Source organism: Monodelphis domestica, chromosome 8 (assembly GCF_027887165.1).
Source record: "Monodelphis domestica isolate mMonDom1 chromosome 8, mMonDom1.pri, whole genome shotgun sequence".
Classification (NCBI taxonomy): Eukaryota; Metazoa; Chordata; class Mammalia; order Didelphimorphia; family Didelphidae; genus Monodelphis; species Monodelphis domestica.
In genome coordinates, this window is record NC_077234.1 from 177508379 (window position 1) to 177514378 (window position 6000).

The following is a 6000-nucleotide window of genomic DNA, read 5'->3' on the forward strand; positions in this document are numbered from 1 at the left end:
CTTGAAGGAAGCCAGAAAATTGGCAGAAATTCAGAAAAGATGATTTCAGAAATGGTTCCCAGCCAAAGAAAAATGTCTGGAGTTGGGAAATAGAGTGTCTTATTTGATGAACAATAAGGCAGCTAGTGTTGGGTCACAAAGTATGAGAGATGTGTTTGGGGAGAGGGAGAGAGTAAGGTATATTAAGACTGGAAAAGGTAATAAGGGTCCAAATTATGGAGGGTTTTAAAAACCAGGTAGGATTTTATCTTACCCTGAGGCAATAGGGGAGCCACTAGAATTTGATTGAAAGAAGATTGGGGGGAAATGTCTGTGGAGTTATGTCTGTGGTGACATGGTCAGATCAACACTTAAGGGAGCTCATTAACAGCGGAGTTGAAAATGAATTGGAGTGGGGAAAGACTGCATACAGGGAGCTTAATCAGTAGGCTAGGATTCAGATGTAATGTGATGAGGGCCTGCACAGGCTGGTGGCAGTGTCAGAGTAGAGGAGATATATGTAAGGTTTTACAAAGGTAAAATCAATAAGACTTTAACAATAGATTTGACAGTATTTTACATTGGTGAGAAGATGGTAAAGATTTGAGAATGATACTTGGATTCTAGCTTGAGTTATTGGAAGGATGGTGATATACCTTGATAACAAGAATGGGAAGTTTAGGAATACAGGATAGTAGCAATAAGATAAATTCCATATTGGACATGTTGAGTTTTGAGATTAGGCAGAACACTGATGAGATTCAGAGGAATTGGTTTTGAATTCCATTTCTGCTGAGTGCTACCTTTGACCCTGAACATTAACTTTTCAGGGCTACTTTCCTCATCTTTCAAATGAAGAGCTTGCAGTGTATAGTCTTTGAAGTCCCTTTCATGTACCACTATCTGATTCTTTGATCAGTATGACCTAGTTTATGAACATGAGTGACTAGTGAAATAGTGGTGCAATCAGTAGAGAGAGGGAAATCTGAAAGAACCCTGTAGTCATTCAGTAAGTTTAATTTTGGACATGTTGAGCTTGAGGTGTTGATTGGAACATCCAGTTAGAGATAATCAGTGGGCAACTGGAATGCCACTCTGGATAGATATCAGAGTTAGAAAATAGAGATTTGATCCATATCAAGATGATAGTTGAAGTTCTGGAAGGAGAAAATATCTTTAAGAGAAGTGAGGATAGTATGATTCTCACCATTCTTTATTTCATCCACTTCATCATTTTCACAGAGGAAGTAGAATGAGGCCACAAAGCACAGAGTACCATTTTGTATAGTACTTATTTCAAGGAATGCCCTGACCAACAAATTTTCACCTATTGGCCAGTCTTCTGGTGACAAGTTTCTCTGTACTTAGCTAGACTGATCCTTGAATAGCTGGCACTGCTTGTTATCACTGTACTTAAAGCCCCTTTTGCCTTTCACTCTGTTAACATATCCACTGAGAACCTATGGTCACTTCTTTGTCTAGTGAGTCACTGGAGTATGACCCTTAGCTAAATTTAAATCCTCTGAGTCCCATTCACCAAGGAACTACATATTCTTATTCTTAAATATTATTTGATATTTTAATTGAAGATTTGCTGAAGAGGTGAACCACAAACTTAGACTCAGACAAGTAGTTGTCAGTTATTGAATAAGTATTGATAATATCTGTTATTGTTTAATATTAAATTCCTACCATATCCTACATGCCCAAACACAGTAAACTTTATTTTAAAAGAATATAAAATTCACAACTCTTAGTTCATTTATATTGAATGATGGATATTACTGGATGAGTTAAACTGTTTGCAAATTTTATCATTTAATGCTGATGAAATTATGAAATTGGAACATTATGCCACCTGGTCAGCTATTCTTGAGGTTCCTTATTTCCTTCCTCCCTTCCTCCCTTCCTTCGTTCCTTCCTTCCTTCCTTCCTTCCTTCCTTCCTTCCTTCCTTCCTTCCTTCTTACTTTCTTCCTTCCTTCCTTCCTTCAATTTTGCCATTCTATGGTCAATATTTCTGTTGTTTTAAGTAGATTCTTCATTATACAGTCTAAATATTTCACTCTTGCCTTTGAGTTTCTATCCTAGTTTTCATCCCATTTCTTCCTTAAATTAATTTCTTTTTTTGAAGCACTAAAATTTCTTACAGTAAGTCCACTTTTATAAGATTACTATTAAGTTTATTGCCTTGCTTTCTATTTTATCAGTGATTTTAAGTCACTTTTTCACTGTAGTATTTATTCATTGTACTGTCTTTTCCAAGATTCTTATTTTTCTATCTTTAGCCTATTGATGGTTTTATCTGAACTTGGCCTAAACCCAAATTTTCTATCAATGTTTTTGTTAATTGTTCCTTCTCTTTTATTCTGCCTAGTGTTGTATCCAAATCTCATGTTAGGCACTTCTCTCATTTACTGTCTCTCATTTTCTTTTCTCATGAACTCCAAAGCTGCACAATTTCATTGACCACTAAAGGAGTGATAGTAGAATTTTGCTGTATCCCTAATATGTGGTTACTCTGAGGAGAAATGACTGAACCCAGGCTTATACTTTTGTCTTGGACATTGTCAGGGGTAAATTTAGGGATTTTGACTAATGTATTATCCTTATGGTTGCCAGGGATTAATTCAAATTCCAATAAAAATACTCCAGTCAGTTTGGGAATTTTATGGAGGTTTAATTAATATAGAGGGAAAGAATTAAGAAGAAGAGAGAGGGAAAAGGGTATAAGATTTCTCTGGCCTAGCCTGAGCCAAGGGGAGTTCAGAGACCTTCCAGCCACGAGGCCTCCTCCAAGATGAGGGGCCTCCTAGGAGGATGGCGTTTTTAGGAAAGGTAAAACTAAAAAAGGAATCAGCCTAAACTCCAAGAGAGCTCAGTGAAGACACCTCACCAGACCCATGATACTAAGCTTCTCACAGTTACTGTATCAAGGATGCTTACTGCCAAACCCGGACAATAGCTACAGTCACACCAAGATGCCAAGATGCCCAGCACCCTGCCACAAGCCACCTCTCCACCAAAAGAGCCTGAGAGAGGAAGTGATGCAAAATATATAGACTTTTTTTACATTACTTCCTGCCTCTCACATGGACCAATGGTAGCTTAAGCTTGACTTAGAACAGCCCAGGGGTCTGTCAGTTGTTTCCGATTTATCATTTGCTAGCACATGTCTGTCATAGGCCATCCCCCTAAATACTTAATCCATAAGTATGGGTGTAGACATTCTATTTTGTTAGACTAAGCAGGGTGGAGTAAACCTAAAATTCACAATATAATTCAGACATCTCTTCCACTGTGCACTAAACAGGATTTTACCTGCTCCTGTTTGCTAACATCATACCAACATCAACAACTGAGGACTCTTTCCATTACTAGGGATAGACAAATTCAGTGCTCTTTTGCCTTGACAAGTAGATATGAATTAGACTGGATCAAAAAACACACACCTCTAAAATCAGATCTTGAAACAAGAGCCTGACAAGACAGTTTGGATATAAAGAATGCTGGGTAAAGCTAGAGATTATAGTTATATAATAAAGCTTTCCTATTTTGGGTCAGAGTTTCTTAGTAAGTTTTATTTTCCTCTTAATTTTTAATATTTATATTTTCATTATTTGAAATTGGAAAATGTGACAGCTAGCCTGATATATAATAATGGTGATGAAAACAATAATAAAAACAGTAACTAGCATTAATATAAAGTTTTGCAAGTATAGAAGGAAAGGAAATAAGCATTTATATAGAGCATTATTATATGTCACGCACTGTGCTATGTGCTTTTACAAATATCTCATTTAATCCTCACAACAACCTTGTGTGGTAGATAGTATCACCATTTTACAGTTGAGGAAACTGAGGTAAACAGAAATTAAGTAACTTGCCTAGGGTCATACTAGTAGTACAGCTAGTAAGTGTCTGAAGCTAGATTTGAACTCAAGTATTTTTGCATGCAGGTCTAACACTTTAATGCAACATCAGCTATCTCTTGTTGCAAAGTGCGTTTTTAACAAATACCAGCTTATCCTCACAACAACCCAGAGATAGGTGCTATTATCTTTGTTTTATAGTGCTTGCGATTCAGTAGTCATATTATGTATTCTTGATATCTATTAAATGATGATTTGGCATAGTAATTTCATATTACTTTATTCCTAGTACATTTAAATGTACATTTTTTCCCAAGCAAATAATCAAATTAGGGGTAGTGTCAGGAAAACATTATTAACTAATCCATTAAAAAAGATTATGGCTACATTTCCCTTTTCAATCCTCATCATTTGGTTTGAAATAATATCCTCAGTTATATATGATTTTTTAAAATAAAGACATTTTACCAGTTATATAAAATAACTAATTTTCACATGTTTTCTGAAGTTATATGATCCAAATTGTCTCTTCCTCTTTCCTCCTGGAACTGGAAAGCAATTTGATTTGGAATGTAATGTGTATTATTATGAAAAAAGAGAATAATAATATAAAACCTAAACCCCAAAATATATAAACTAAAGTGAAAAATTGCATGCTTTGATTTACATTTCAACTCCAACAGTTATTTCACTGGAGGTACATGAGGTACATACCATTCTTTGTCATAAGTTCCCCAGAATTGTTCTGGATCGTTGTATTACTGAGAATAAGTTTATCACAGTTGATCATTGCACAATATTGCTGTCACTGTGTACAATGTTCTCCTGGTTCTGCTTATTTCACTCTTCATCAGTTCATGTGGGTCTTTCTGTTCTTCAATTTTTTCATTCCATCACCAGTATGTATTCCAATTTGTTTAGTCATTCCTCAACTGATGGACCTCTCATCAATTTCCAATTCTTTGCTACCACAAAAAGAGCAGCTACAAATATTTTTGTACAAATGGATCCTCCCCCTTTTTTTATTTCTTTGGGATATCGATCTAGAAGTGTATTCATGGCATCTTGCTAAGAAAGAGAGATGAGAATTTCACAAGCATTTTGCACAACTTGCTTTTATAAGAATAAGATTCATTGAGTGTTTTCATACAATGGGATTTTAGATAAATTGTAGGGTCTTAAAATTACATTTAGTAACAAACTAAAACTGCTATCATAGAACTACTAAAATGCTAATTGATCAATATAGTTACACTTTAACAATGCCTTTACTATGATGATAGATGTGTATATGCATGCATGTGGTGTTTTTGTGTATTCATTTGTTTCATACTGTGACAGACAGATATATGTGTGTGTATAAAATATATACATATGTGTATAGAAAAGCAGATAGGAAGGAAGGTGCATTTGTAGCACATTGGAACTTTTACAAAGAGGTGTATTTACTTCAACAAATAATCACAAATATACAAACACTTCCTCTGGACACACAACACAGTCCTCTTGCTAATCTGTATCACTTCAGTGAGCAGGGAGGAAAAGCAGATTAGATTCATAGCTTAGATCCCTTAGAGCATCATCCCAGCTCGAAATCCAGACCCACCCAAGGTCTCAAACCTCTCTTCAAGGTGTCCATGGCTCCAATTCTCAGGCCGATGGACATCATCTCTAGCATCTGAACTGAGGACAAATAACAAAGCAGAAACAAACAACCCCAAGCCCATTTCTGGGAGCCAAGGTAAAGGAGGGCGGTGTGAAGGAGAGTGTCTCCCTCCTCTTCCTGGTTCCCTTATGGAGTTCACCTGCACAGCAGCTAAGAACCCCAGAGGAGATGACAAAGAGGGAGGCGAGTAGCTCAGCCTCACCCATTTTAAAAGCTCAGGAAGCCCATCAAAGGAGACTACCCCACCCAGATGGTAGCGAACTCATTGTGCTCCATGCTAAGTAAACTGAGCAGGGTCAAGGCCAGGTTTTAGGTGGATAGAGGATGATGTATGTCTTTTAATTTGGAATGGTGAAGTGGAAACCATACAGAACAACCTAAAACAAACGAAATGCTAACACACCTTGCAAGAATAAGACAAAGATTTTGTTGCCTATAACTTGTGATGAACAGATTTGAATAAAACTACTTTTCAGTACCAGGA